Genomic DNA, 20,289 nt, shown 5'->3' on the forward strand with positions numbered 1-20,289 from the left:
CAACTCGACTTACTAAGCTTGTACTTTACAACCACATAACATTTAATTTTTAACCATTTATTCATAAGTACAAAAGTAGAAAATTTGAAAATATACATTTTGATGTTACTCACATTACCTGAAGCAGAAAACTACTATACTGTGAAATTACACCAGGCACCTGACCAACCAGGAGAAAAAATGTGAAAGCATGGTTACATGCCATAACGCTCTCATAAATAAACCGACTTCAAGACCACAGGCAAAAGGAAAGCTATCAGTACAGGAGAAAAAGGCAAGTCTTAGACAGCCTACACCTAGGATCACTGAAAGTAAGAGCAAAAGAGACTGAAGGGTTTTTCAATCTGGTCCCCTTGGTATAATCATGGGATGACTGAAGCCCAGAGAGATGGAGTGACTTGCCAGGCGTGACATGATTAGTCACCGAGTGAGGACCCAGCCCAGATCTTCCAATTCCCAGGCTTCCCACTGTAACACAAGGTCTCCCATCTTCTCTACAAGACAAAAATGGAAAATAAACACTACCTATTGGCCTAACTAAAACCATAAACCACTAATCAGATTATGACTCTACACTACTAGAGCATTTAGAATTAACCATCTCATTTTGTATTATAACATGTGGTTACTGTCTGGAAACCTATTAAAATCCTCATTAGGCTATATTTACAAATCTTCATTCTAAAGTACTAAGTCAAAAACGGCTAGCAAGAAACCAAGACCCTAGGGAGGACAGTAAAACTATTTCATATGAGAAAGTCATACCCTACTCCAGGGAGCATGCATTTTGAAGTGAGGCAGATCTGGGTTCAAATCCTAGCTCAACTGTGCAATTTCTGCATGACCTTGGACAAGCCCCTCACTTTGGTTTCTAACCTGTAATGACGCTGGGGGACACTGCTACCTACCACAGAGGTTTGCCCAACATTTAATGGTACTCAAATGGTAATTTTCTCCACTAATCTATTTTTGTCCATCTTTCCTGATTCTTGGTCTATTTCAACTTTTAGCCTCATACAACCACCCCCACCCCCCCAAAATTTGCCAGATACATCACAATTATAAACATTAGTACATTAAACATCTTTGAAAAAAAGGATTATGTGCCAAAGAGCACTTAATATATGAATATAATCTTTGTAAATGTTAGTGAAAAGGTTCAAAGAAAACATTACTGCATAAAGTATAAAAATTTCTTTCAAGCAAACTGGATAAAGAATGAAGAGAACCAGGCTCTAGATCCAGTCCTATGGCTAATAAGCCTCATAACCCTTAGCAAGTGACTCCACGTCGCAGAAAGTTCCACCAGGTACAGCTCAAAAAAAAAAAAACCCACTGCTCTAGTTACGATGAGCCTCAGTGTTCCCATCTGCAGAAAGTTCTCACGTTTCTTCCACCTGAAACAGTCTAGCATCAGCATCAGTATCATCATAAAACTTTTTATGTCCAGCACTTGGTATGTACCAGGCCCTGTTCTAAGAACTTTAGACGTAGTGACTCATATAATCCCCCGACAATCTTCTCAGGTATGGTCTATATCACTCCTATCCAAGGATTCTAAGCTGGAGAGAAGTGAGGGAACTCACCTAAAGCTATAGAGCCCACAGGAGGGGCGAGGATTCAACAGTCCAGGGGATCTGGCTACACCTGTGCTTTCATTTATTTATTTATTTTTATTTTTATTTTTTAACCTCGCTTCTCCTATTTGTTTGTTTTCTTGAGGAAGATAGGCCCTGAGCTAACAGCTGTAGCCAATCTCCCTCTTTATCTTTTTTCTCCCCAAAGCCCCAGTACATAGTCGTGTATCCTAGTTGTAGGTCCTTCTAGTTCTTCTATGTGGGATGCCGCCTCAGAACGGCTTGAGGAGCGGTGAGTAGGCTGGCGCCCAGGACCCCAACTGGCTATCCCCTGGGCTGTGGAAGCAGAACATGTGACTTAACTGCTACGCCACCGGGCCAGCCCCTGCACATGTGCTTTTAATCACTAGTAATACTGCCTCTCAGAATTCTATAAATCCCAAAGTAGACCTAAACTATAGACAAGTAAACAGAAATCTGTTCATGCTATTTTGTTCTTGTGCCTAAATACAGCTGATATACAATCTACTGTGGAGGGAGAGAACAGCGACTAACATGTTAACAGTACCCTGTAAAAGAGCAAGCTACAGTCCATTAGACAAAGTTATTAAGTTGCAACCTAATTAAGACCAAGCTACAAAATGTATATTTTGTTTCTCAAACATTTTATCCAAACAATCAAAGTGCTGTGATGTTTTAACATCATCATACTTCCTTGGTCATCAAATTTGCCTGCTGGATAATGCTCCCAAGGAATAATTATCATGTAAAATCAGACTGCCACTAAATATTGGTTAAGTAGATTTTCTCAATCTTTGTAACTATGCATGTGAAAATGCATATATACATATAAATAAGCAAACACAAATCTACAACTTAAACACTGTACTGTGAGTATCAAAATCTCAAGTTACACACAACGTAGTAAGGACTGTGCAAATAGGTATGTGCTGGACAATGCCAGAGGAAACGGCCAGGGCAGGCTTTACCTCCCTCCTCTGAGGCCACTTCACACCTGACTGACCTCTTGCAATTCTCTGAATGCCATTCTTCCTTCCTCTGCCAGCTTAACATCACAGTTGCTAATCAACCACAATTCTGCCGTGCTCTCACCCCTTCTATCTCAAGCGAAAAGTTAAAAGCACGGAGGGGCCAGGAAGCTCAGTGAGATAGAAATGGCACATCAGAGGACAACACACACGCGCACATGCACACACACCACAAAACAGAATTCTGATGGCAACCAGCTGTTAACTTTAATTTCACCACCATCAGTATATATCATCTGCCACCCAGCCCTGTATTAACTCTTCCCACAATCCTTGGAAGGCCTGAGAAACAGAAGCAGAACAAACATTTAGCGCTTACTCCCAGATGGGTCTACTTTACAAATGCTGGTGGTAGAAATATTTGCCTCACTTTGCTCTACCCCATACTCCAGACTGATAAAGGCAGCGATTAGGGTCCAGTTGGATAGTCATTAGAGTGGTGAGACACCCAAAGCTCAATTCCTTCTTTAATTAAGGATGGCTCCAACAGGAGTCTTCTCTCCAATAAAAACAAAATATACACTGATGACTAAATGTTATGCAATTTTTAGACTACCTGGCTTGATCTGCATTCACACAAATACAAGATCTTTACACCTCAATAATTAAATAACAAAACGAGTCACAAGCAACCTAACCCAGAGGTTCAGAAATTTGATCTTCTTTCCCACGATTTTATCACACAACGTTTTGCCAATATCCATACTAATCCACCTATCACATTCCTATTTCTGTAATACCAGACAACATCCATAAAATCAAATTCCTAATTAAAAGGAGCCATGGAAAAGAGGAAAACAGATTTTTGAAATAGAAACAGCACCAGAAAAGTAACCAGAAGACACTACCTGAAATGAAATTCGGCCCTATATTGGATTTTATTTTTGCATGCTGTTGGGGGGGTGGAGGCGGGGGGTACGATCCGGATGTGTGTCTGTATTTTTATGACAGATGGCAAAACTGTGAATGATCAGTGATCAATCCCTCCTGGAAAAAAGGCAGTGATGATAGAAATCTATAACCTACAAAAGTTGATCAAAAGAAAACACTTTAGTAAATATTCAAAAGTAATAAACGATGCTTTGTGGTATACATACTTGCAATATACAAATAAAGATTTAAATAAAACCAAATTATAAAACCAAACCCCATACTTAAACTGGACTTTCTTAGCTATTCTTTTATATTAACTTCATGAAAATTTATACAGTCTAACTCAGCTTCTCACTTTATACGCCATTAGAAAGAGAAACAGAGACCTCATTAATACATTTTAAAATGTAAAGCACCAGGGAAAAACTGGTTTAAACAAAAACCTGCAATCTGAAATGCTAATGAACTAATAATGAAATGCTAGTGAACTGCTTTGAATCAAAAAACATAAAAGCCCCTTTTGTTATAGCAGCAAATTATTTCATGATAAATTCTATATTTTACTAAAGAAATACCAATAGAAAAACTAAATACATCTAGCCTGAATCTTTGTGATGTCATGATCAAAAAGTGGATGGCCCTAGCATAAAGACTATTTTTTTCGGGGGGGGGGAGTGGGGGTGAAGAGGGAAAGTGAGGTGCATTACTGTATGGGAGATATTATACCAGCTATGCAAGTAATCTTTTTATAATGCCTTTTTAAAAGTACATCCACTCATATAGCAGAGATGTGAGATCTCTCCCATACCTGATGACAGCACACACCCCTAGTAATAAAACCTTTCTCTAGTCAACAAGCAATAGGACCCAAATCTTACAAAGAAGTTAATAAATACACTTCAAACAAGAAGCCTTTATAACAAGTTCTGTCCACAGTAGCAGTTATTAAGCATGACTACTGCATTTTATCTGAGGTAAATAATGCAACCTTGTCCAAAAAAAATAATACATTTAAGACTTCCCTTACTTGAGTAAAAATATTTTTATATGAAGACATTTTCTTTTTTTTTGTGAGGAGATCAGCCCTGTGCTAACATCCGCCAATCCTCCTCTTTTTTTGCTGAGGAAGACGGCCCTGGGCTAACATCTGTGCCCATCTTCCTCCACTTTATATGGGACGCCGCCACAGCATGGCTTGCCAAGCAGTGCGTCAGTGCGCGCCCGGGATCCGAACCAGCGAACCCCGGGCCGCCGCAGAGCGCGCGCACTTAACCGCTTGCGCCACCGGGCCAGCCCCTATATGAAGACATTTAATGACCAAAAAAGAAAAGCTTAATAAAAGTTTTTTACACATATGCAGTTTATTTCATCATGTAAAGAAAAAAAAGACTGAAAAGGAAACCAACAAACGTTCTAAGCTGCTCCCATAAATCATATACCCTAGACTTCAAATACAGCTGCTAATTATTTGCTACTAATTAGAAAAAATGTACAAAATAAAGCTAAAGACTCACTTCTGGCTCTCCTATAAATATTTTCATAACTAAAAACTCCAAGAAATTTTTACCTTTCTATAAAAGGGTTCTATGTCCAATTTTCAATCTCAGATTAGTAACAATCTGATTTCTTAAAATCATCAATTTAGATTGCTTTACACAAAGGCCATCTCAAAGAAGTTATGTTCAGCTCAGTAATCCTGAAGTGTAGACACCTAATACACAGCGCAAGAAGTTTTGGTGCATTTTAGTGAACTGCACCAACAGAAACGCCTCATGCGCACACGAGCTTATTTTATTCACATCTTTCCATTAACTCTTAAGAGCCTAACATCTAATGAAGCTTTTTGCAAAAGGTACTTTGCTTAGTCTGGACATGGATTTATTTGAATATCCGGGAAGCTGTCAAAATCGATCTCAAAGTGCATTATATTCAAGGCACAGAACGTCAACTCCTTCCTGGGCTCCTCTCTTTTCTTTCACAAGAGCGCCTTTAACATCCCCTAGCTTACATTTCCGGACTCATGAGTCACTCAGAAACGAGCTCTAAGTTTCCCTTAGAATGGCACTCAAACAGCTCCTCTACAGCATTCAAGGATCTGGCCCCCAAATACCTCTTTAGCCCATCCCCACTCCCCCACCACGGCCCTAGGCAACAAACTGAATTATTCACTATTGCTAGACTACGTCTTTTTACCTTTGTCCTCTAGCTTTGCTGCCCCTCCACACATCGTCTCTTCTGCAACCCTCCTCTCCCAAATCCCATGGGGCCTTCAAGACCCTGCTTGGCACCGCCTCGCCCAGGAAGCCTTCCAGATTTCTGCTGGGCGGAAGTGATCGATGGGTCGTGTCTTCCCTGGGTGCCTTCCTAGCACCTTGCAGTTCTTTCACGGGACTTATCACCTCCTTCCTGGTATCGTATTATTTGTGTACTACTCCTCTTATCTCCCACACCAGAGCGGTAGCTCCTCGGGGGAGGGGACCGCGGGCCCCGCTTCACCTTTGAATCCCTCGGGCGCGGACCGACCGCGGCGCCAGCACGCAGTCGGCGCTCGGGGTGGCTCAACCGAACTCGGGGACGCTCCGGCCGCGCCGTTCCCGACCGGAAATCGGTTAGGCATTTTCCCGAAACGAGGATCACAGAGCTGCGATCTGCCTCCCGGGAACAGGAAGTTGCCCCGGGGCCGGGAGCGGGGCGGCCGGGCCTGGGTGCGGTAGGAGTGACAGCTGGCCCGGCCCGCACGTCCCTGCCCTCCCGACGCCGGCCGGGGACGCCCCCGCGCCGCGCCGAGCCCCGGCCGCAGGACCCCGGGCGCCGCGCCGGCGAGGGCAGGGGGAGGCTGCGGAGGGGCCCGGGCCGCCGGGCAGGACAGGCCCGAGAAAATGGAGGCACCCCGGGGCCGGTGACGGGCCGGGCAGGGCAGGGCAGGCGGAAGCCGGGCAGCGTCCGCGCCGCGAGCAGGGCCGGGGTCACTCACGGGGCTGGGCCGGGCGGCTCCCTCTCCGCCTCCGCGTCGTCGCCGTCCCCGTCCTCGGCCGCCGCCGCCTCGGGCTGCGCGCTCGGTCCCCGCGGCGCGGCTCGGGCGCTCGGCCCCTCCGTTGTCTTCCGCCCGCTCCTGCTCCGGGCGGCGGGCTCCCGCGGCGGCGGCGGCGGCTGCGCGGGCGGACGGCGGCCCAGGGGCTCCCGCGGGGGCCGCCGCACTGCTGCTCTCGCTCGCGCGCTCGGGCTGCGGCTGCGCCTGCTGCTGCGGGGCCCGGCGCCGCCTTCGCCCCCCTCGCCTTCCCCGGCTCCTGGACGCTCGGTCTCCCCCAGGCCGCGCCGCTCCCCGCTCGCGGCCCGAGCCCGGCTTTGACGTGCGCACTGCGCAGCCGCCGAGGGCGCGACGTCGGGCGGCGCCGCAACGCCCCCCTCGGCCTCGGGCGCCCCCGGGCGGCCGGGCGGACTCAGCGCCGGAGTCCGCGCCCAGGCCCTAGCGGGAGCGGACGCAGAGAAAAGCAGAAGCCAGGGCGGGAGTTCCTCTTCTGTCATCTGCCTCTTAAATGTCGGTGCTCAGCCCTTTCTCGTCTGTCTAAGCACTCTTCCTGGCGGAATCCCTCGCCCGCTTTCTACGACCACTTCCTCAACTCTTAACAAAGCTTTATTTCTGCTAAAGGCCAGGAGCTGACTTGGTGTAGACGACTGTTTCGTACTTTCGATGGACTTAACTCGCACTTGAGCATCCTCTGTAGCATCCTCTCCTGCGTGGAAAGTGATGGAATGATCCAGATTAATAGGACTCAACAGCCTGGATTTAAATCCCAGCTCCAGGGGCCGGCCCGTGGCTTAGCGGTTAAGTGAGCGCGCTCCGCTACTGGCGGCCCTGGTTCGGATCCCGGGCGCGCACCAACGCACCGCTTCTCCAGCCATGCTGAGGCCGCATCCCACATACAGCAACTAGAAGGATGTGCGACTATGACATACAACTATCTACTGGGGCTTTGGGGAGGAAAACGGAAAAAAAGGAGGAGGATTGGTAATAGATGTTAGCTCAGAGCCGGTCTTCCTCAGCAAAAAAGAGGAGGATTGACATGGATGTTAGCTCAGGGCTGATCTTCCTCACACACACACAAAAATAACAGCTGAAGAAATAAAACATATGTTATTTAAAAAAATAAATAAATCCCAGCTCCATCATTTAGTATCCATGGGCTATTTCATGTCCCTGTGCCCGGGTTCCTTCACACACACGCAAGTGTAATAATAATAGAGCACCATAGGCTTATGAGGATGAAGGAAATAATGCATTGCAAGGCTCTGACAAGAGACTGGTACATAAAAATGCCATACATGTATATTTTTGTTTCTTTGTTTTTAATTGGTAATTGAACAGGTATTTTCAGTATCCACTGTGTGCCAGGCACTATTCTAGGTGGTGGGGCAGTGAACGAAACTGTCCCTGCTCCTGAGACAACCAACTAAACAAACCAACATACATTATGATACTGGACGGTCTTAAGTGCGATGGAGAAAAACAACACAGGCCAAGGAGGGGAGAGAGTGCAGGGTATCTATTTATAGTTCTCCCACAGGGAGCAGCTACAAGAAGAAAGAGCATGCTGAGAGCTATGTGCGTGGAAAGGCAGAGGGAACAGCAAGGACCAAGCTTTTGAGGTGGGAATGTGCTGTGGAAGCTTGAGGGGCGCAGTGGAGCGCATCAAGGCGAGAGCACTGAGTGAGGGGAGCCGGTAGAGATGGGGTGAGGGGCGTGGGTAGTGTATAGACGAAAGTGAAGACTTTGGTTTTTACTCTGAACGAGATGGGAAGCTATTTGGAGGGTTTTGAGCAGAGAGAGGATGTGGTCTGACATTTCAAAAGGATCACGCTGCTCCTGGTGTGAAGACCAGCCTGAAGGGCCTGAGGGTTTCAGCTGGGAGACCAGTTTGAAGGCTTTTGAAACAATCCTGTCAAGAGAAGACAGGTTTGGTCTAGGGTGGTAGTCGTGGAGGTGTAAAGAAGCGGTCAGGTGCTAGACATATTTCAAAGGTAGAGCTGACAGGATTTTGCTGATTTCTAAGTTTTTTTGTTTTTGGGTTTTTTGCCCTAGCAACTGGAAGATACAATTTGGTGAAGCGGGGAAGACAAACAGAAACAGATGTGAAGGGAGGAACTAGGGAATTTATTTGGGGCCATATCAAGTTTGAGCTGCCTGTTAGACACCCAAGTAAGAAGCTGGATCTAGAAGTCTGGGGTTTGAAGGGGAGGTCCAGGCTGAAGAGAGAATTTCGGGAGGCTTCAGAATAGGTAAAATCTCAGGACTCAATGAGATCATTTAAGAGAAAGAGTGTTAATACAGGGCAAGGCCAAGGATGAGGCCGAGGCCCCCGACACTGAGAGGTCAGGGAGATGACAAGGAACCAGCGAAGGATTCTGAGCAGAGGGTGGCAGGAGGAGACCCAGGAGAGCATCGTGTGCTGGGCGACCAGGGATGGAGCTCGGATCAGTGCCACGATTGCGGCTGTAATGCAAGGAAGGTTGATGTTGGTGTCAGCACCGCAGAGGTAACCAGTGGCGTGGGGAAAAGCTATTTCAGCAGGGGTGGGTAGGAAAGCCTGATTGGAGTGATCTCTAGAAAGAATGAGACCTAGGAAGATCTCTAGAAAGGATGGGGCTCTAGAAAGAGACACCACGAGTGTAGACAACTTTTTCTTGAAGTTTTGCTCTACAGGGGAGCACAGAAATGGGATGGTAGCTGGAGGGGAATGTGGGGTCAAAGCTGATTTTTTTGTTTTATTTCGTTTTGTTTTGCTTTTAGGATGGGAGCTATTACAGCTGGCTTAAGTGCTGATGGGAATGATTCAGTAGTGAGAGAAAATTTGATGATGCAGGTGGGGGGGCATTTTCTGGAGAGCTGTCCTTGAGTGAGCAAGAAAAGGTTGCCGCGCACAGCGGAAGGGCTGGCCTTGGATACCAGCAAGGCGGCGTCCACTCACAGTAATAGAGGGCAGGCAGAGTGTGGGCACAGAGGCAGGCAGCCAGCTGGACAAGGCGCTGGCACATGTGGATGTTCCCTTCTGAGGGCTTCTGTTTTCTCAGGGAAATAGAAAGCAAGGTCATCAGCTCCTCGTGTGGAGGGTGGGGAGGTGTCAGAAGTTTGAGGGGAGAGGAGATGTAAAGAAGGACCAGTCAGCGGGGTTATTCTGTGTTTTTCTGTCGGCCACGTTTTGCTGGGAAGGTGCAGGCACAGGAAGGTGGGGAGTTGGATGCAACCAGGGTTATTTCTGCTAGATAACTCCATGGAGAGAGAAAGGGGAAAGGAAGGCGAGGGTTATATACAGGAAGTAATAATAATAATGACCAACTGTTGAGTCCAAGCCAGTAAGGAGGGAGTGAGAAAATGCAGATGGGTATGGGGGCAGTAGGAGGGGAGACACCCTGTAAAAGTGATAGGACCAATGGAATGAAACATGTGTGAAAGGATTGTTAGAATCAGCACTGTAGGGAGAATGAGCTGGAAAGGAGGAGGTGCTACCTGAGAGCTGGGTTGCTTACACTGAGATTACGGAAGGAGCAGTGTACAGTAATGACAAGATCTGGGGCGTCTTCTCAAACGGTAATGTCCATATGCGTTACCAGGGGTCTTGTTGAAATGCAGATGTTGATTCCATTGGTTCAGGGGAGGGCCCATGATTCTGCATTTCTAACAAGTTGGGGGTGGGATGGGATGCTGATAATTCTTATTCTTGTTATGGCCATGATACCAAAGCCTCAATAAATACAACACACACAAAAAGAAAGCTAGACTAATCTTGCTAGAGAATATATACGAAAAACCTAAATAAAAAGTATGAAATAGAAGTAAAATAACAGCGTGTTAAAAGTGAAGTCCATCCCAATCAAGGACAATTTATCTCAGCCAGAAGCCATTAGAAAAACATAGCTGTCTAGGGACTGTTTCGGCTCGGAGGGAAATCAGCTGAAAAATCCCTAGCAGGCTGGTTCGTGGAGCTTCTCTTTGCTTCTCTCTAGAAACTGTGGAAGGGAGGGAGGTGCACCACCCTCTCCAGTGAGCCGACTGCAAGTTTTATCTAATTTTGAAACTTTGTTCAATAAGACTTCACTCCCACGGCTTTTTTTTTTTTAAATTGTAGTCCCAAGGGGAGGCCTTTATTGGGCTGATATTCCACAAAAACAAGTCAGGACCTAATTTCTCACAGAATAAAAGAACGCGTGGAAGTGGAAAATCCTATATGCAGGAGTTTGAGTCCTTTGCTTTAAGGGTCAGAGCAGGATTCCAGGTTAATCTCTTCACTGGGATAAGCCCACTACAGTTGAGAATTGTGGCAGCCAATTTCTGGAGAGGGATTTGTAACAAATTCCGAAGCCAAAGTGGAAGGAGCCATGTCATTTGCCCGCTTGAATTTACACTGCGAAGACACCTTCTCAATCCTTCCACTGAGCTCTCTGGAAAGCCCTTTCTATTAATATATTTCTTTGTAGGTACAACCTCTTTCTGGGAAATTCCACCTGTCTGCAGATCTCAGGTTCATAAGGCAGGGTCGTTATTATCCTGGAGTCAGTGTTGATCCTGTCAATCCTGTAACTCTTCCCTCACTTTCATTTCCTTTCCTCTCCTCCGATGAAGCTGGGCCCTCAGTGAAGGCACCTCCCTGCCTTAATCACACCATCTATGAAAGGACTTTGGAGCCTGACTCATGGCTTCCTTGCTTACCCCACCCCGTATCTGACGTCTCCTGGGCAACGCAGATGCCACTCATCCAATACGTTGGGTCGTAATTCCCTCGTATTCTCTGCCCCAGTGACCTTCACTTCCATTCCTCTTCAACAGCCACTTGGTTAGCCCCACCCTGGTCTCGGCCATCACCACGACTCTCCCTTTGAAGCTTGAACTCTGTGACTCTCGTGTTTAACTGCTCCTCCCATCCACCCACCCTTCCCACTCCCTCATACCCACCAAACCTGCTCTAAATCTCACTGAAACTTTGTTTATTCAACAAATACTACTTGAGAGCCCATAATGACTGGACACAAGCAGTGGGGATGAGACACTGAACAATACATGGACCCTGATCTCAATGAGTTTGTAGTCCAGGAGAGACACACCAGTTGACAGGCAATTACAGAAGAGTGAGACATGAAGCATGAATAAGATTTAGCCTGTTAAAGATGGGGGTAAACATTCAAGGAAAATCATGTGAGTAGCACCAAAAGCAGAAGGCACAGTGAATTTGGGGAGGTGCATATGATGGCTCAGTATATAGAATTTAGAGTTTGGGGAATGGAATTATTTTTTATTGCTATTTTTTTCCAGCTGTATTGAGATATTATTGACATATAAGGAAGTTTAAGGTGTATGATGTGGTGATTAGATCCATGTACATATTGCAAAATGATTACCACGATAAGGTTAGTTAACACCTTCATCCCCTCACATAAATTATGATTCGTGTGTGTGTGTGTGTGGTGATAACATTTAATATCTACTCTCTTAATAACTTTCAAGTACACAATGCGGTATTGTTAATGATAGTTGCCATGCTGTACATTAGACCCCCAGATCTTATTTATCTCATAGCTGGGAGTTTGTACCCTTTGACCAACATCTCTCCATTTCTCCCACCTGAAGCCCCTCGCAACCACCATTCTACTCTCTATTTCTATGAGATTGGCTTTTCCTGCATATAAGTGAAAACATACAGTATTTGTCTTTCTCTATCTGACTTATTCTACTTAGCAGAATGTCCTCAATGTCCACCCGTGTTGCCACAAATGGCAGGATTTGAGGAGGGGAGTTGGTACCAGATAATGTTGGAGAGATAAGCAAAGGTCCAATAATGAAGAGCCGTATCATCCACGTTTAGGAGACTGGGTTTCAACATGAAGGCAGTGGGGGTAGGTTGAGTGGAGTGGGCATTGAAACTTTAAACCATGGAATGACAAGCTCAGATGTGTGCTTTAGCTTTAGAAACAGCACTCAGATCCTGTGTGCACTGTGGATGGGAAGAAGGTCAGATTAGGGGAAGTGAGACCAGCAGGAGGTTACTCTCATTCTGGCAAGAGATAATGGGGCTGAGCTAGGATCCTGGCAGTGGGTATGGACAAAATGGAATCAGTTAGGAAAAAAAAATATTTAGAAGGTAGTACTTGGTGATTTGATGGATATAGATGGTAGGGGGGAATGAAGAATATAGGATGAAAATCAGGCTTTTGACATGGGCAACTTGTTGCATACTAGGGCTATTTACTTAGATGGACACCATCTAGGAGCAATCAGAAGATAGGAGGAAAACCAGGGAAGTGTTATGTCCCACGGGCATATTTTAAGAGAAAGAATAGTCAACAGTCTAGTGCTGCAGTAGGATCAAGTAATACAAGGTTGGAAGTTATTGGCTGGATGTGGCAACAGAGGATTTTGGTGACCTTGGAGAAAGCTGTACCAGTGGATTGATGAGTGAAGAAGCACCCGGATGGCAGTGGGTTTAAGGTGCGAATGGGAGATATGGAAATGGAAATAATGAGCATAGGTGGCACTTTTAGGCAGGAAAGTGGAGAGGAAGGCCTGGTCAAGAGAGGGTCTGGAAGATAGCGGAGACTTGAGCATGCTTAAATGCTGATGGGAAGGAACAGTTAAACAAGAGGTTGAAGATCCAGGAAAGAGAAGGGATCACAGATGCCTGGAGGTCCTTAAGGAAGGAGGAGGCTTCATGGGATCACAGGAGAAGGAGGAGGGCTCCTTCTTTGTAACAGAGAAAGAAGAGCATAGAGGTCTAGGGAGAGGGTGGCTGAGTGAAATAGGAGGGAAGTTCCTGGGAGTTGAGGTATGCAGGATATGTTTTGTTAAAGAAAAAAAAGAGTAGTCTTGTCTTAAAGCAAAATGGCTGGTTGTTCCAGAACGAGAAAGAGGAAAGTGCAGGACACAACCTAAATGGATATAGAAAGTTATAGAAGCTTCTAGAAAAGGGAATTATATTTGTCATGGTCAATGCTGGCTAAGGTTTGATGGATTTATTTACAAGATTTTCAAAAAGAGCTTTAGTATCAAATATACTGATGTAAAACTAGAAACCTGTTTTCTCTCTGTTAAAATGACAAAACTATAGGTCTGTCCTTCATGAGAGGTGTGTGGTAGATTGAATAATGGCCCCCTAAAGATGGCCACAGCCCAATCCCTGGAACCTGTGACTATGTTACCTTACACGGTAAAAGGAACTTGCAGATTAAGTTAAGGACCTTGAGATGGGGGAGATTATCCTGGATTATCTGGTGGGCTCAATGTACTCACAAGGGTCCTTATAAGAGGGAGGGTGAGAATGAGAAAAAGGTGATATAACAACAGAAGCAGAAAGAGATTGCAAGATAGTTTGCCGCTGGCTTTGAGGATGAAGGAAGGGCCACAAGCCAGGAATGAAAAGGGGTGGAAAAGGCAAAGAAATGGATTCTCTCCTAAAATCTCTAGAAGGAACCAGTTTTGCTGACACCTTAACTTGAACTGAATAAGACTGATTTTGGACTTATGATCTCCAGTACCATGTGATAATAAATTTGTGTTGTTTTAAGCTCCTACATTTGTGGTAATTTGTTAGAGCAGCAACAGGAAATGAATATGAGGTTGTAAAAGGTTATTCTTTGCCTTCTGTATAGTTTGCCTAGATAACAAAGATGTCGTGTTTTTGGACAGGGAGAACAGTTTGGTGGTTACCAGTGGGTAGGGGGTTGGGGGGTGGGCACAAGGGGTGAAAGGACACATTTATATGGTGACTGACAAACAATAATGTACAACTAAAGGTCACAATGTTGTAAACTATTATGACATCAATAAAAAAAAAACCTTAAAAACAATAAAAAAAAAAGTCATGTTTTACCAGAATAACCTTCTATGATTTATGATTTATGCTGACTTTATTATGTCATTGATTATTTAAGAGAACAAAGTTTTCTCACTTAGGAAAGAGCTAAGATCCTTTACAATCATGTTGCCTCCTATGTTTATTTTTAAAGTCCTTTATTATCAGTTTAAGTAAGTAGCCAAGTACTGTTTCTCAGGAATTCATGATCTTATCTTATAATCAGGTGTTCAAATCTCTTGACAACTTTTGATTTTTTGCCTTCCCCAAATTGATTCTAAATGATATCTTTTGCACCTAAAATTGTCTTTGAGATTTCCTTAGAAAAAACCACAGAGGATTTGTTCTCTCATCTTGTAAAAGGAGGAATGCTAGGAAATAATTAGGTTTATTTGAGGGTTACTATTGATAAGTTGCATGGGAAGTGTTGTTAAATCAGAAGAGATGTTGCTTAGCCTTCCCCGGGTTCAATCAGCAAGCATGGTAAAATGTAATTAAATTCAGATTTCAGGACCTGTATGCTGTGTGGGAAATTCCTAGCGCTTTGTTAGTGCCCTCGCTGGCCCTGATGGTTCCTGGTGCTTCTGTACCTGACAGTAAACAACCACAGTAGGTGTCGTCAGTCATAATTTCAGCTATTTCTTAAATGGTAACTCAGTCACAACTTCTTTACTTTGAATCTAGCATCTACTAGGGCAGCAGTTTTCAGCTGGAAACTCAGATCCCTTAACTATGAAGTCATATGAATATGCAAATGTTTAGGATCTTTTCCAGATTTCCAGTTTCTTTACTTGATATTCTTTACATCTTCTTAGTGTATTCTAATATATGTTCAGTAAATTCAGGGAATATTATGTCAGGATTATTATATGTTATATCTGAAGATTTTTTCTCTATAAAGATTTTGTTCCTCTGTTTTTTACAAATTAGTTATAATATCCACTCATCTTTGAAAATAGAGTTACTCATTCTATCGATAGATACTTTGTCTAAAATATTTTCTGGATTGACTGTATTATTTTGGTTTGTATGCCACAGAAACAACCAAGTTTCCTTGTCAGTTGTACTATTCTTGTTATGAACTCCCAGCAGATCTTTTGCTTTTGAAAATTGTCAGTAATAGGTTTACCATAGCCATTTTATTCTGTCATCTACAGATAGTTTTTTGTTTTTCTCTGATGCTTCCCTGAGAGCACTTGCAATCAGCGACAGACTAGAGTGAGTGTCTTCGACAAAGAAGGCCTGTCTCAGAGCGCTGTGGAAAAGGACTGTGTTAGGTACTTTTGGGTGCAGGCTTCTGATGGCCTCGTTTGAACAACTTTGAGCCCATACCAGTGGACTGAGTCAGGATTTCTAGAAATCTAGTCAAGACACAGATGAGTTCATGAGACCACTAACCCAAAGTCCAGTGGAACAAGAATTAATTACCTAGGACTGAATGAATGGATGAGGGATGATAGTGAGTTTTGTTTGGAACATTGTTGATGTTGTTTTAATACTCTGTTTTCTGGATATATAAAGAACCTCATTCTCTTTTCTCTTAAGCTATCTGTAATTTATAACAATTTAGTAGACTATGCTTTGCTAACTAGAAATGAACCATTTGTGAATATCTTAGTCTCCCTCCTCGACTCCTCCAAAATTCAGAAACCCTTATGAGTATTCTTAATTTTGTCGCAATATATTTATCTGCATAGGTTCAATCAGAATTCTGTCTTCCTTGTTAACAGAACATAATTGGAAACATTGGTTATATACTCAAGGCTTCGCCTGGAAAATCATGTTTGAAAATGTTGCTCATTTAATCAGAAATGATCTTACACTTTTAAGGAACTAAAGTTGACTTTGTGGAGCCAATGCTTACAAAGCTGTATTGGGAAAACTGTCCTGGTGCCTGGCTTACAAAGTTCTCGGTCTTACAGGTGAGTGGAAGGTCACTTCCTAGCAGGCCCATGAACCTTAGGATATTTGGAGGACCTTGAGAAGAGAAGAATTTGCTCAAATTTATAATTACTGCTGGTGAGTTTGATGGCAAGTTCTTGGCTTGGCTTCCTAGCCTCAAGAGGCTTTCAAAAGTCCAGTCTGAGGTTCCTTACTAAAGCTTCCAGCAAAGCAGACTTAAGAAGGTCTATATGGTAAATTGCCTTTCTTGCTGAACCATGTAAATAGTCAGGCCAAATCCAAGTAGTCAGGTCAAAATCAGACCAGCCTTACTTTCCTTGAGATTATCTTTGTCAAAAGAGGGGTGAGTAAAAAGAGAAATTTTGTGTTTCAGTATATAGTGCACCCTTCTAGCCTATCAGACTTTCACTATGTTCATTGCCTTGGAGTTTTCTTGTACCTCCTTGTAAATTGCAGATACCTGATGACTGTGCAAACTGTCTTGTCTGATGAGATTTCATTGACTTCCTTCCCCCACCCCTCGTGGAAAAACCAGTTTTGGTACCTTCCTTTAAGTTGAACTGGATCCTGTTGCCTTGTTTGAGTGTCAATCCTTACCAAATTTTCAATTCTTTCAGTTCTGACTGCAATCCTCCAGACTAACTTCCAATTTTCTTCCTCCCGCCTGACTCGGCATCACCAAGAACTGAAACTTGACTGCCTGGATCCCTCTTAGCATTTCTGGTTACCTTGTGGCTGATCTTTCTCCTCAAGAATCTGAAAAAGCTCTGCAAGCTGAAGCCCGGTGACTTTGCGTTCACCTTGAAAGACCCAGCACTGCAGCAGACCACGCATGGGCCGGAATTCTTCCTGGACAAGCCGCTGCTGGACCACTAAGGAAGTACAACAAAATGATCGGGTCACGCGTGCCCTTGTGTGAGAGGTAGCCAAGACTATGCACAACATTACCAGGAGCATGGACATCTTAGCTTCAAGAAACTCAAGGAGTGGTGCTGTAAGACTTTCTTCAGCTGACCTCTGGAACCCACTGGACTGGTGAATTCTCCAGGTTCAACCCCTGGCTCTTTACTTTAATACAACTTTTACAGTATCATTTCTCTATTTTAGGCATCTCTCTTTTAAGATGTCTGATCTCCAGGACCCGAAAACAACTGACCTTAGCCACCACCTCTCAACAGATGGTTCAACTGGTTTTATAAAAACAACCAGCAAGAATCCTAGAGAGACAGTTTCTTAGGCCCTGCTTCATCCCACTCAGGAGATGCATGCTCGCCTCTGAGTTGTTCAGTCATGAATGATATTCATCTTCAAGAAAAGGGGTGCAACCTCAGCAGTGATGGTTAAGAAATCCTCCCCCCACGGTTGTGTTTCAGAAATGACAAACCAGCTAACCACAAAGGACCACACTGTCCTCAGAGTTTCCGAGAGAAGCCTCATCTCCATCTTTCTTCATGACTCCCATAAGATGACTCCCTTGTTTACCTGCCTCTATAAAAGCCCAGACCCCTTCCTTTTTTTTTGAGATGTTCCTCATTAATGAATGTTCTTCTTAGTGCAATAGCCTGAATAAAATTATCTCCTTAATTATCTGGTGAATTTTGTCTGTCTCAGCTTCAGTGAGGACCTCCCTTTGATGGCAGCCAACACATCACTCCTGACTGTCCTGCTGGAGTGACAATCATCTGTGCCCTGAAGCTTTGTGCTGCCCTCCTGTGACTTAATCCTGAGGACAACCACCCTTTCAACAGCTCAAGACATTAAGTAAACTCAGAGAAGGACAGCATGGCCCTAGGTACCTCAGGCAGTGGTGGAGTTGTAGAAAGGAAATGCCCACATCCTATCTTAAGTAGCACAGAAAGGAATCAGTCTGAGATACTTCTGAGCTGAGCTGGAGGTAAACACACCCAGTTATGCCTATAAAGGAAAGAGGAAATGATATCAAGGCAGCTGAGGTCCCAGCATGGACAGGTGCTGGGCAGAGTGCAGGCTGAGGCAGAGCTGGACCAGAGCAGGTGCCACCCAGGTCTGAGGAGCTGGCAGAGTGACCAGGATGAAGGCCAAGAGTGAGCCTGGAAGTCGGAAATGCCAGAGCACAGCCCTAAAAGCTGGGGGAAGGGGATGCCCCAAAGAGGGAAAGTCCAGGGGATCAGACTGGCCAAAAAATAAAGGGTGTGCAAGCCTTTAACCAGTCCTGGCCTGTCTCTTTCCTCTTCTTGGCGGGGGAGTGGGGGCAGGCAGAGAAGGCTCCACTGGGTAGAGTGTGCACAGTCAGGGGTGTTTGTAGGCAGCATATGATAGGATTAGCCACCTCTGCAACTTTACAGGAATCAGAAAGTGGCCATCCCAATTTCAGCACAGGCATGTTGCCGAGAAGGGTGAGGAGTCCAGATGATGTCTCCATTCTGGAATCATTTCTCTGTAGCCTGAGGGCTCTAGACATCCATAGTAGGTTTTTCTCTGATGTGTCAGATATCCGATTCCACTTGGTAAAGCAAGCATATCTGGGGCAAGGTCCTAGGGGCCAATGATAATCAAGGAGCCCCTGAGAACTATCAGGGCCCTTGGATATTCTCTGTGCTGTCTCCAGGCCCAGCACAGTGCCTGGGACTGACGAGGCATTTCCTGGTGCTGGAGAATCTGTACTTACTGTGCAAAGTGTGTTCTGGGTCATATAAAGATTGACAAAGCCAGGAAACTCATCAGAGATGGGTAAGGGAATGAGTCATGCTGAGTGTATGATGTGTAGCCAGGGGTGATATTAAACATATTTAATAACTTGAACTACACAGACACATACTAAGCAGAATGGATTCTGGCTGAAAATCAGCCCTGTGTATAGCAATGGTAAGACCTCTTTGGGGTCTGGCTCACTTATTCTTTTAACAAAAAAGGGGGATGGAGAGATGAATTGGCACACTCTAGGCTTTGAACTATGCCTCCAGAATTGGAGAATGCAAACTGAGGCACTAGGTAATCAGTGTATTAGAACCCACCCTTGAGTCGTAGGACTATGATGGCTGGAAACGGGGCTCTGGTCCAGTAGATCATGTGCACTCTCTTGATAACATCATCCATAACACCTACAATTCAAGGAGCCAAGACCATTACAGAGTCCAGTTTTTCAGGGGCTTCTGGCAACAGAGATGAATAAAGGAGCTTTCAGGGTCTTCTTGGGCCTTATCTTGCCCTGAGCATGTCTTGCCAAAAGACCTGATAGCTGGGATCTATGATTCTGGTCACCAGTTCCAATGTGTGGGTTTTTTCCCCACACCACCAAGCAATTCTCCAACACCAGCTGGGTGTCGTACAGTTCAACTCAATTCTGACACTACCTACCTAGAAAGAGTGTCAGATCCCACAAGTTAAGGAGTCAGTCCTACAAGACTGCCCCACTCCCCCAACTTCAGAGGGCAGTCGAAAGCTCAGGTTGTCACTTGTGCTTCTGACCAACTGGCTATAGGTTAGAGGTTCCCATGACCCATTCCTTGGGTTCATTAATTTGCTAGAGCAGCTCACAGAACTCAGAGAAACATTTTATTTATAGATTACTGGTTTATTTTGAAAAGAATAACTCAGGGACTGCCAGATGGAAGAGATGCATAAGGCAAGTTATGGGGAAGGGGTGCACAGTTTCTATGCTCTCTCCAAGCTCTCCACTGTCCCCAAATGTCCATGTGTTCACCACCCCCAGAAGCTCTCCAAACTCCATCTTTTGTGGTTTTTATGGAGACTTCGTTACATAAGCATGATTATTTAAATCATTGGCCATTGGTGATCAATTCAACTTTCAGACCCTCTCCCCTCTCCAGAGGTCAGGGGGTGGGACTGAAAGTTCCAACCCTCCAATCACATGGTTTGTTTCCCTGGCAATCAGCTTCCATCTTTTGGTCCTTTCCAGAAGTCATCTCATTAACAGAAACTCAGGTGTGGTTGAAAGGGGTTTATTATGAATATTAAGATACCTTATGGCTCTTATCACTTAGGAAATTCCAAGGATTTTAGGACCTCTGTGCTATAAATGGGGATGAAGACCACACATATATTTAACTA

At 44.7% G+C, this 20,289-nt stretch overlaps 1 protein-coding gene and 1 long non-coding RNA gene across 2 annotated transcripts in view; one reads left to right on the forward strand and one right to left on the reverse strand.

The window, feature by feature from the left end:
* CAB39 (calcium binding protein 39) overlaps positions 1–6,783 on the reverse strand; it is an 88,352-nt gene extending 81,569 nt beyond the window's left edge. Inside the window, exon 1 of the mRNA XM_087424708.1 lies at positions 6,474–6,783. The gene's annotated coding sequence lies outside the window, so the exon portion shown is untranslated. The remainder of the gene's footprint in view (positions 1–6,473) is intronic.
* LOC147912304 (uncharacterized) lies at positions 5,655–17,815 on the forward strand. The gene is made up of 3 exons (XR_015550071.1): positions 5,655–5,908; positions 16,260–16,356; positions 16,857–17,815. It is a non-coding gene; the product is annotated as an uncharacterized LOC147912304 (long non-coding RNA).
* The last annotated feature ends 2,474 nt before the right edge of the window (positions 17,816–20,289 follow it).

Source organism: Ceratotherium simum, chromosome 37 (genome assembly GCF_057802395.1).
Source record: "Ceratotherium simum simum isolate JZ-2026a chromosome 37, ASM5780239v1, whole genome shotgun sequence".
Taxonomy (NCBI): domain Eukaryota; kingdom Metazoa; phylum Chordata; class Mammalia; order Perissodactyla; family Rhinocerotidae; genus Ceratotherium; species Ceratotherium simum.